General features: G+C 38.7%; 1 protein-coding gene across 3 annotated transcripts in view; it reads right to left on the bottom strand.

Annotated features, from left to right (window-relative positions):
* The window catches only part of GMDS (GDP-mannose 4,6-dehydratase), a 629,847-nt gene that overhangs the window by 236,259 nt on the left and 380,815 nt on the right, over positions 1–12,773 (bottom strand). The gene's annotated exons all lie outside the window — the stretch shown is intronic.

Here is a 12,773-nt window from a genome sequence, read left to right as displayed (position 1 = left end):
CAGTACACGGAATAAAACATATAAAACAGACAAAAAAAGAAGCTATAATGTAAAACCTAAAAAGAATAATAAAACCTAGAGAAAAGTGCTTAGACGTTACCCCTCATTTCTTGCAAAGTAAGCTCATATTTAAGTTCAGATGGACTGGGTTAACAATCACTATTTTTAATGTTAAAATGCCCTAGGGAAGTTATAAACGCACCAAATATGCTGTTAACCTTACTTTATATTGTGTGCAGCTGTATGGCTTTGTACCAGGGACCAAACTTTCTAACTGGGCCAGCAAAGTGAAAGAGGCTTTTTTCCAAAAACCTTTCAATAACAATGCTTTGCTTGTCACTAGATTTCCATTTCATTTTTTTCTACTACTTCACACTAGTATTTGGTTTAGATTTTACTTATTTCCAATTACTTTCTTTGGTTGTTATTTTCACTGAGAAATGCACACTATATATTACTGAATAGGGATAAAAACAGGGAGAGAAATGTAATGGAGAGAGAAGGGCAAATTCAAATGTTTATTTCTGACACCGAGAGCCAATGTTTTTTTAACTCCCAAGATCATTGTCTCTGGCAAGTTTAAAGAGACATTTTAACATTTCTATAGACCTTCCTGGGATCATTAATACTGAGCACCATTTGCTGATTTTATGAGAATGCAATAAAAATGACCATTTTTGTTTTTTCCTTACTGTCTACATAAGAAGTTACAATCTATTCAACTTTAAAAAGTGAATTTTAATGGTTTAAGCTCATCTATAAGCCTTGGCAGGGTACATTAAAGGAGAAATGGCTGTATCTCTGTGCTTTTTTTTGGGAGGGCGGCGGGCACTTAACTGAGATGACACAGAAGCGCACTGGTCGGATTCTCAGGTCTGAGGTGACGCGGTCTGCCCTACAGGTCTGTGCTTTGTGAACTTTGCAGTCAGACCTGCACAGAGATGGTGCTTCCAGCCAGCCCTGGCAGTAACTGATTGACTAGCAAACTGTCTTGCAGCTCTTGCTGACATCCAGATGCAGCACTTACCTACGAGTCTGAGTCTGACCGTAGACGCTGATACCTCATTGGAAAAGAGGATTCCAGTGTGGAACCCTGGTGCTACTTCGGTGCTCCTGACAGAAATGGTGTCTGCAAATGCTGCCGCTCGGACAATGGCCCTCTACAAACTATTACTAAAATGTCTTTCGTGACAGAGAACAATAAAAATAAAAACCTTCCACCAGGTGGAAAGTCAAATGGAGCTAGGCAGTAGTTTGTTGGATGAAAAAAAGTAATACAAGAAATTCATTCAATTTGGCATAAAACTGCAACACTTCAGCTGTAATGGCCACCAAACATGCAATGAAATGAATCCAATTACTTTCACAAGTTTATGCCTCATGATGATGCCGCACTTCAAACCTTTGCCTTTTTTGTTTTTGGTGTTTTGAGCCAAGGAGAAAGAATCCTAAAGCCCTTGTTTCTGGATGGTCTGTCACAGACCCGTAAGGTAGCCTCAGAAGAAGTGCTGAGGAGCCTCTGGAAGCACGCCTGGACCAGGAGTGAAGACTGGGGTCTGCCCTTCCACTGAGTGAATGACTGAGGGGTCCCCGCATCTGTTGAGATTCCCTACTGTGAAATCAGGGGACTGACAGGTGATTTCTGCAGCCCTTATGGTAGTCACATTTGATCTCCGAATCAGAACCCTTGATTGTATCTGAAGAACAAACATCATAATGTATTATTGAATGCCTTCAAACATATTCAGTCCTTATTTTAAGAAAATAATACAGAGGTAAAAATTTTAAGAAATTAGAAAATCTTACTTTAATACGATTGGAGGAGAAGCCTATTATACAGATTGACCTATACATTGTCCTGCAGACAGTCCTGATCCCCATTGGCCTTCTAGACTTCATATTTAGTGAATAAGATAAACTGAAGATAACAGTAACACAAAACAAAACCCTATATAACAATGTTTAAAAGAGGAATATAAGAATTAAAAATTAACCATTGTACCTCAGACTTTACTTATATGTAACTTAAAATGTTAAGAATACATATAAATGTGATACGTAATAAAAATCTTATAATGAAGTTCCATGATTTTGTTTCTGAAGTTAAAAAATAAGTTGATCTATACAATAGATTACTATTCAGCAATAAAAAAGGAATGGACTACCGATATACATAACATGGATAAATCTCAAATGCACATGTGAAGTAAAAGAAGACAGACTCCAAAAGTTACCCAGAGGATTATTCCATTTATATGATATCCTGGAAAAGGAAAAACATTTAGGGCAGAAAACATTAGAGATTACAAGGTGGGGGCTGGGGAGAGCAAGGAGGAAACCAACTCTGAAGATGCTCAGGGGAATTTTGTGCAAGATGGATTGTTTTATATCTTGATTATGGTGGTAGTTACAGGCCTATATGCAATTTTTAAATCATAGAACTACATACTAATAACAGTACATTTAACTGTATATAAGTTACACCTCAATACACCTGCCTAAACGGCTGATATTCTTCACTAATATGTCTGGTGCCCAAAAAAAGGACGAGAAGAGTCTTCTCACATTGTCAACTGGGAAGAAGAGAACGGCTGGTCCACAGGTTTGGGTTGTAGGAACTTGATGGGGAAGGCAAAATCCAGGGGTACTTTCAGTAGATCAAATAAGCTAAGAAGTTCTCCAACTTGCTGAGTTACATGGCAGGCACACACTGATGGGAAGGAGAGAGGAACCTGGGCAGGTCTGTGTTTGTGATGTGTGCCCAGAAGGGCTGGTGCCTTCCCTAGTCTTGCTCCACTAACTGCACCAGTCAGCAGCACACTCTCACTCACATGCCCTTGGCCCAGACTCCACCGTTAGGGCAATGAAATATCACACTTCTCCATTCAAGAACAGTTACCGAAACAAGATCTGTGTCTGTCTTTACTCTGCCTTCCAGTTAGTGCACTGTTAAACTACTCAGTAAGAGGTCTGCTTCTGAGCCAGATCACTGGGGGAGAGTTTTAGACATCGCCTGGAGGGTGACGTGCACACAAGGGGAAAGCACCCTCAGTGAATAGAGGGGCAGGAAGCCAACTGACATCTCTAGTTCTGGGCTCAGTCCTGTGTTGAGTTAGTGTTCACTCTGGGAGGATACATGTGTATAAAATGGGAAGAGATGATGAAACATATTTAAACAAAACAAAAGAATGATTTGCAGAATGAACAAACAGGACTGAGAATCACACCGTCTAGAGAACCAGGAGGGGCCGCTCCAGCGTGGTGCATCTGGGGATGGTGAGGGGGTTTAATTTTACCACACAGCCCAGGTTAGGCATCTTGGAAACTACATTTTTGGGATAAATCAGGAGAGCCTGTTCCAGTGGGAATACCAGCCTACAGGGTTGGATTGCTAGCACTAGCCAGGCTGATCAGATTCCTCTAATTTCGGGGCATGAAGCAGTAACGTCAGTGGCTAAAGGGCATCACTGCTCTTTCCCCCCCACCGCCAAAAAAAAATGCAAAAAGGCAGGAGGTATCCCATAGGTTACAGGGCAATGGGCTAATTGGCTAGAGTGATCTGGCCTCCTATCAGCCTCCTGACCTGGTGTCGTGGCTTCTTCTGTGGAGAAGCCAACGTAAGAGAATTGGAAGAAATGTACTTTAGTCCCCAGTCACAGGTGAGTCTAGGGTTTTATGAACACATTTTGTCTTTTCGGACTTCACCTCTGAAAAAGTGAGGAGATAGCAAAGTCTACATAAAATAAAATATATTTTATCTGTTGCACTGAAAATTGTGATTGTTAAAATCTGAACTGAAAGCAGGTATTCGTGAATGTATTTTGGAAAAGAGAACAATGGAATTACCCAAGCTTTTAAATAATAAAAAAGCTTCACAGAGAATATTCACTTCAACCACTTTCCCAACCATCTAAGTTTCATTACACTTTAAATCTTTGAGTACTTAACTGGGATTTACAGACAATAACTAGAACAGGAAGGGAGCTGATGATGAGGAAAGAACAGATACTTACTTCTACGCTGGGACTTCGCATTCTTCATAAACCAGCCCAATAAAAATAACGTTGTTTGATGATTTAAGCTCATTTATTTATTTTTGTGGCACTGGGTGATCCATCAGTATTGAAATAGAAATAAAAATTATTTTGTTTAATATTTTAAACTAAAATAATGGTTCTCCCTTTACATAAATATACCTTGAACAAGAGGTATCAGGAAAAGACAAAGGATCCTGCTGGCACAGCTTTGAATCCGCTGGGACATCACTGAAATGTATTAGCAACACACACCACTGCTTTACTCAATGCTAGGTGCAGCTTATCAAGCTATCAAAGAGAACCTGCTGAATATACCGTGTCTCAGAAAAAATTCTTTGTATTAGCTAGAACAAGGTTAATAAACATTATAACTGTTCATAAAAGGATTCTGTGATTAATATATTTCCACAACTTGCTGGAGCTTGTACTGATTAGTCTTTGCCAAAGAACCTTTCCCAGCTGCATTCAGCAATATCCTGGAATGACAACCCTGTCAAATTAACTTGAAAACATCTAACGTTTTATTCACTTAGTTCCCTGGGTAAAAAAATTCCATACTTCTTATTATGTTGTGCCGGTGATCTATATTCTTCTTTAGAATAAAATAATGGGGATAACATAAGATTTATCGGTGGAGAGCTATAGTTTTTATGCATATAATGTCTATAACACTGTTACGAGTAAGTCTTTCAAGTAACATTATCTCTTCCAAATATAAAACATACAACTTATACAAAACACTGAGAAAACATCCCCAAAATTGGGTAAGTTGAATACTAAAGGTATAGATAATTCATTATGAGTAATAACTGTTTAAGGCTAAACTAACCACATTATTCTACTTTTTAACATGTAAAATGTTTGCATTTTCATCCTGCAGAAAAGGAAGAAATTTTTTTAGTAACTCTGATTTTAAACATTAAATTCAAAGGTTTCTGATTGTTGTCTGTTGCGTCAATGGTTTTTATTACCTGTGTGGCTGTAAGGGGCTGGCAGATCTTAATGAACTGGCCCTATCAATTAGCTCTTAGGAGGCGTTAAAATCACCCATGACCATTAGTTTCTTCTACATGTTTAGGAAAATCCACCATAGGAAAAATCCTCGCAAGTAAAAAAGAAAATGTTTTTAGGATTTCACTTCAGAGGGTATATTTTTCCTTATTTAAGTACACATTTGTGTTTAAGAAGGGTGGGAGTGGAAACAGCACCCACAAATGTTTGGCTGTAAAATTCTAAGGTATTATGTAATGTGTCCACATATTAATTCTTTATATAGCACTTATAAACACAGAAAAATATTGTGTGTGTGCGTGCTTGTGTGTGTGTGTTCCAACAGAAGTGGGGAAGGGGACATTCAATATCTCTCAATTTACATGAAGTAGCCGGTTAGCGTTTTGTGAATAAAATAGTAGTAATTTAAAAATTCTGACACCTCCCACAAGCTTCTTTTAAGTCTTATAAATGAAATACTTCTTTAAATTAAAGATTTAGACAGGTTTACAAGGTCGCCTGAGATCACACAGGAACATCATAATATATGTGTCTAAAGAGTATAGTAGTTTGATAATCTATAAATCACTTTATCTTTATCATTATTGCAAAGCCAATAAAAGCCAAACATCTCACATACATGTACATTTCTTCACATTTCTGCATTTTAGCAAATCACAATTACCAAACTTTAAAGTTTTCACATGTTTATCACAAAATAAAAATAAAAGTTTAATATATATTTTCTAATGTGTCATTTAAAAAAAGCATTAATGAATTTCAAACAAATTAGCCAATAAACCAGCAAAAAAATGTGGCCATTTTCAATTGACACAATTAATTTCTCTAAGAGGGGTGGGTCATAACGTTTTATTTATTCAAGTTTTTCACTTTTTGCAAAAATAAATTAACTTTCTAGTTTATCATCAATTCAAAAAACAATCCCAAGGAGATAAAACATTATAAATATCAAGAATTATCTCTAAACTTTTCTTATTATTTATTAGTATTACTACATAAAATGATACTTAATCTTTTATAGTAGAGATTTGGGAAGCTATTGTTAACTTCAGTGTTAGAAAAAAAGATAATTTCAATATTACATATTTTTACATAATGCAGTTCCTAACAGCATTTTTCAAAACAGAAGTGTAAACTTAAAGAACCATGACAAAGGAAATATGATGAATTAATACAACAGCCCTCCATTCTTATCTTCAAACATTAAAATTATTGAGCTATTTATTTTCACTATAAATAAGAAATGTTAACTGGACATTTAAATGATCAGACCACTAGTCAAAACTATGAAGCAAGAGCCACTCTACGACGACATGAATTTTTCTTTTTCAGTAGTGGATGCTGGAATATAACCAGCGAGGAAAGCAAACCCATGGTCCCCGTTTCTGCTCTTCGTTCATTTAGTTGTGTTGACTAAATGTGGCAAAGTCAGATTTGCTGGTGATGAACTCAGGATAAAATGGGAAAAATGTGAACCTTGACCTTTTTAACACCACTTAAAAATCAGAACCAGACCTGTCAGTGCACCGCCTCACTGCCTATCGCCTAACAAATTGGAAACCTGATCTCCCTCCTCTGAGTAGAAAGTAGGCTTGTCAGAGGCTAAGCTGAGCAGCAAACACCCGACAAGGCTGAGCTGAGCAGCAAACTCCCCAAAGCAGGGAAAGACTCCAAGTGTAAAGTCAAACTTCATATGATACCTTGAGTTTACAACAGTGTGAGATGTTAAAAATAGTTTTGAACATTGTTTCCTTTGCCTTGTTTTCATATTTCATTTGCAAAACATAGTACAGAAGATAGAGTTTTTGACCGAACAAGAAAGGATGTTTACATTTTTATTGCCGGAGCACAGAAACGCCATCATCTGTGCTCCCCAACTCCACGCTCCCATCTCTCTCTCTTCAGGGATTATCATTTTAAATTGACCAAAATATCCTAACTTATCAGTCAGCACTTACCACAGACATAAACTGCTTTCTGTAAGAAATATTCCTCAATTAAGGTTTCTTGAGAACTTTATCTTCTTCATTTTGTCCTTAATTATAGAACCTTGTATTTCCTATTTCCCTTTCATTTCTCCAACCTAGCAGATTTGTAATAGCAGAAAAATCACTGCTAGGAATATTACAACTACTTGGTGACAAGTCTAGTACAGAATTGAGTTTGTGTATTTCCAGGAAGAACAAAGACTGCTGAAAATATCTGTTGTCTTCTATTTCTATTTTATTTTAAACTGGAAAACCTGGTACTAGGCAAAAATGAGGTGAAATTTTACAACAAATTAAGCTAGAGTGATAAAATCCATGAAGGAAGAAGAGAAGCAGATTAAATGACATTTAAAAATATCCAAGCCTTCATTTGATTAACTTTAATCTAATTATAAAAAGTTGCTGCTCACTTCCCTACCAAACAAGGAGACCTCAGAATGCTTAGGTTAAAAAAGAAAAAAAGAACGAAAGGAAAAAAGAGGTTAGAGAAGCAAAAATAACGCTGAATTAAGGCACTTGGAGGCCAATGGCTTTGAACCTGGGCTCCACCAGTCATTCCACCCAGCGAGGCAGTCTGCACAGGCTTGGGCTCCTGTTAACAGAGCCCTCATTGTTTCCAAAGGCAGCTAGAAAAATGCTGCTTTATATCTCCTCACACCACAGGCTCCGCGCACAGCCCCAAGAAAAGGTGGCTGAGGGCGTACAATCCACAGGAAGAAAAAAAAAAATGCATGGCTATATATACAGCCCCCAGCCCCACACCCTACCAACACAGAAAAACACTACCCCAAACTCAATTCCTGGCTGGCAAACTGTGGTAAAGGATGTTATGGTGGTGCATAATTTATAACTGGAAATTTCTGATTCATGTGGGATTTGGGGCATTTCTTTGCCCTTTACCCACCACCTCTCCGTTTCCACCTCAAGCACAGGGAGGTGAAAGCTGTCAGGCAGTGGGGCCGATGCCATCAGGCAGTGAGGAGATAAACACTGCATTTTTGAGAGTGCAGTTATTCCACACCTGTTTAAAATGTTTATATAGTAATTAAAGATTAATGCTTATTCCAGACCAGATAAATATTAGACAGTGCATGTGTGTATATACATATATGAATCTGCAATGCTGCAGAGAACAAAGATTTTATTGTATCAAGCTTACTTAGCAAAGGGTATACATTTTAAAAAGGCCTGAGCTTCACAAAGTTTACATTACAGAGGGGAAAAAAGGCTTAAAAATGTTAAGTGGTTGGAGCTACTGAGTGCCATACAGAGAGCAGGTAGTTAGCAGTGAGTATGAGCTAATTCTGCTGCTAATCATTTGGTTTTCTATTTATTAAAGGGCAAGTCTCAGTTTACTCCTGAGCGGCAGCCAGTTCAATGGACCACTCTGAATTGTTTCCCGAAGTTCAACAATTAAGCCTGCTGAGACCAAGAAAAAGAAAATAATTAAGCTTTACAAATGTAGTAGTTACAGTATAAAAGTTGTATTTTTAAAAAAGGTAATGCATGAACTGTGTTTGGTGAAGAGCTCTGGGCCACACTACAGCACCAACATCCCAGAAAACAACAGGAAGCCTGCTCGGTGAGCAGATGCAGCTGAACCTGGGGAGTACACTTGGCCACACAGTGCCCCCCAGGCACCCCTAAACCCCTATGGTCAGCACATACAGCATGGACGGTGTGCTTGCTCAAGAAGGAGAATCATCTAACACACACCGTGCTCATTGGATGATAACAACAATATATTCCTTGGTTTATAATTGATTGTTTTGTTAACTTTTAAATTAACAATAATTTTTAAAAAGTTAAAACAATCAGTGGTGTTGTATTTCAATTTATGTAAAAATTATGCTCCTGACAAATTACATGGATATATTTAGCTACATTTCCCAATTCACTGACCATAATTTACAGAGACTCATTGTATTCCACTCTGATGATATTAATTCTGGTGAAATCTTTAATAAAGGCAAAAGTTACTTTGAACTCAAAAAAGTTGTAAATTGTGACTATTTTAAAAGTTAAAATGTTCACATACTGCATTTTCTTATATGACATGCTAATAGGGTCAACTAAGGATTACTTTTAAAAGTAGTTAAATAAGTCTCTTTAAACATTTTCTAAAAAGAAATTATTTTCCTTTGTAAAATATTAACCAAAACATATTTTACTTACACTAGTATAGGGCAATACAATCAATTAGGTGTGTGTTTAAAAAGATATCGATTGGTAAGATGATGTCAGCCTGACAGATATGATACAGTGGGCAGGCAAACATAGACAGGAGCAATTTGTACAAATCTAGAATCCATTTATCTGGATTTTACAACATTGTAGACACAGACTACCAGAATATTTTCATCCTAACACTCACCAGCTTACTGACACCTACCCAGCCAAAAGCCAGAACCCCAGATATTCCCTAAGCACTGAAGAAGGTCCTGTCACAGAGATCTCTAGAAACAAGTGGATACATATCTTAGAGGATAGGGAGATAAGAGAAAATTTCCCTCTATTAATTAGGTAATTGTAAATTATTCATAAGCATAAGATGCTTAGTAAGTCAGTATATCAAAAGAAAAGTCTGAGAAAACAAATCAGAATAAAAGTTAAAATTGAGAGGTAAAATGATAAAGAAAACACACGTTGAGGAATACTGGTAATAGAAGGCAGGATTTTTGGAGGTCCAAGAAACACTCCTGTGTTATTTGTAGGTGTCCCTCGTGTCTGTGGATGGGTGATTCCCCCAAATGATGGTCCTAGGAAGGGAGGCTCCTAAATGCTGAGTTTCCTTCTCAACAGCTGTTCTTTTTTTTTTTTTCCTGGAGTCTCGCTCTGTCGCCCAGGCTGGAGTGCAGTGGCACGATCTCGGCTCACTGCAACCTCTGCTTCCCCAGTTCAAGCTATTCTCCTGCTTCAGCCTCCCGAGTAGCTGGGACTACAGGCACCCGCCAGCACGCCCAGCTAATTTTTGTATTTTTAGTAGAGATGGGGTTTCACCATATTGGCCACGCTGGTCTCAAACTCCTGACCTTGCGACCTGCCCGCCTCGGCCTCCCAAAGTGCTGGGATTACAGGCATGATCCACCGCGCCCAGCCCTCAACAGCTGTTCTGCCGTCATGTTTACCCACTACGTTTCTTCACCAGTCTATTCTAAATGTCTAATCAGGTAACCTGGAACATATTTTCCTACATCGATGAAGTAAATATGGGGTAAATACACACACGGATGAGCCAAGGAAGGCCGCAGTGATCCCGGTTGAATGCATTTAGTTTCCTAGACCCTTCATCACAAGATTGCCTCACATTCAGGGAGCAAAAATGGATGGAAGGAAATTGACAGCGATATTTTGCAGAGCACTGAGGTAGCATGTCTATATTTCTTACTTTATTTAATAATTTTTAGTATTCTTTAAGAATTTTACAGATGAAAAATTTTATCTCAAAGTCACCAAAATGGCAGAGTTGGGATTCACTCCTACATCTCTGAACTCAAGTGTAGGGCTCTTCCCAGTATAATGTGCTGCAAAGGTTACAAGTAAATGCTTAGTGGCTCCAGAATGTGCTGAATATATTATGTATGGTTGTGAATTCAGAGGCTCAATATCCAGATAAAGTAGCTCTATAACTTCGAATCTTGTAAGGCAGTAATTGTACATTATTTGAAATCAGAAAATTATGAATATGTTTAAAATATTCATTTTACTGATAATTTGTATCTACTCTCCTTCTAAAAATGATTTAATACGTTCTTACAATGTGAACACGTACAAGTGAAATAATAAAGTGCAAAAGATATATTAAAATAGGGATATGAAACCATCCGTGACAGTGGGGAAATGCCCCAGAGCTCTGCATAGGATTGTTGAAGCCTATACGCACCATCTTTTCACTCTCTGAGAAGATGAGGCAACTGCAGCAGGAAAAGGCCCTACTTGGGGAGATAGCTCAGGCTGCTTGTATAAAAGAAAAATACTAGTTCTTTAGGGAATGCTTTTCTCTGGCACTAGGTACATAAGGTCTCATACACAGATACTGATTAACGCAAGTGGGAAGGTTTTCAAAGTCGTAGATTGTTCCTTTCTTTGTCCCTGTTTTTTAAATAGCGTTCCTAAATAAAAATCAAGGGCATAAGTCACAGGCAGGCCACAACAAGAGGAGGAGGTGATCCATCTGTGGCTCAGGTATGTTTCTCTATGGTGATCTAACTTGAGGCCGACTGGGGGTTTAGACAGCAAAGAAGAGGGTGGCATGGGGTCATTCTTTCAACAGTAGTTACTTCAGAGTCACTTGTGGCAGGAGCTGAAGGGCTGTCAAGGTCTTGCTCCTGGTGAATGTCTGGTATTTAGGTATTTGAACTGTTGATCTGCGTAAGAACCACAGCCTTTAGATATTCAGGCAGTTTCTGACAATGGTTAGAAATAATGAAAAACCTGCGACCATTTTACTTCTGCTTCTCAGCAAGGGGAAAAATAAGTAGCAAAAACACTTACAGGCAGAAGAAACTTCTAATGTTAAAAAATAAAAAAGAAATGGGCACAGAACCCAGTGTTTGGGAGCACAGTGCGGAAAAGGAACATTTAGTGGATGATGTCTCCTTCACACGCTGTGGAGGACCCACTGATCCCCGGCTCTTACACCTGGATGTGCTACTGTTACAAAAGCAGGGAGACTAATTTCTTGGCACATTTTTCCACACACTCTGGACAGGAGAGGGCAGCCAAACAGCCCCGCATGCCTGGAGGGTCCTTCTGCCGCAGGGTGGGTACAGCTGAGACGGCTCAGACCACGACTGTCTGCTGTCCACTCTCCCCAAGTAGGTAGTGCCTGTTCTCTCACAGGTTGTGCCTGAGGCCTGCTTTCCTGGGCAGATGGGAAGACCATGCCAGGACAAGAGCCACACAGGGCTGGCGTCTGCCAGGTGTCTCTGGCACTTGAGTTGAAGGGTTTAATTCAGTGGCCCTTTAATGTCATTTTCCTCTTTCTGTCCCTCCTTGCTCATCAGTGCTTGATGACACCCCACGATCAATACAGCAGGTTTGTACAGAGAAGTGCACTTGGTGGTGACAGCTATGTCACTGGACACTGAGGAAGAAACTAGGAGATCCATTCTATGAGCTCTTCCAGAAGAGCTAAGGATGAGCACTTCATCCAGCTTGTACTTTCAGCAATGAAGATATGCCCAACCCTTAGAAGCATGATATACACCTGTGCCAATCAAGCCACAATCTCAATCTTCCTCCCCCACCCCAGCCCCACAAACACCTACGCACACGCATACAAAGCACAGCTGCAAAATAGTCCAAGCCAAATCATCATAGTGGCTCTTTGCTTGTGATTTAGGATGCCTCAGATTGGCTGTGTGAGTACAGTCTCAGCACATTTTGTCTTTTAAGGGAAGGAACTATTTAGTTCAGTGCCAGTTATCTTGAGATAAATATCTTTAAATATGCTCTTCCTTATACATACTCTTTTTAATAGAATAATTATTTTTGCTACGCCCAAGACACACCTATGAAGTTTAAGATGTCACTTAGAAATAATATCCAAAACAAATGCAAAACACACACTATTTATTAAATTAAGCCATATTAAGAGTAAAGTTTTATTTTTTCAGAAGGCATAAATGATACTTTTTTAACCAACTAACCTATGTAAACAAAAGTAAACACAAACAGGGCCCAGGGAACTAATAATGTCACCTGTTCCAAATGCCAGATAGGTGTCTGGGTCTGC

This window comes from Symphalangus syndactylus, chromosome 23 (genome assembly GCF_028878055.3).
Source record: "Symphalangus syndactylus isolate Jambi chromosome 23, NHGRI_mSymSyn1-v2.1_pri, whole genome shotgun sequence".
In the NCBI taxonomy this organism is placed as follows: Eukaryota; Metazoa; Chordata; class Mammalia; order Primates; family Hylobatidae; genus Symphalangus; species Symphalangus syndactylus.
Note: the sequence above shows the minus strand (reverse complement) of the source record. Positions and strands in the feature narration are given on the sequence as shown.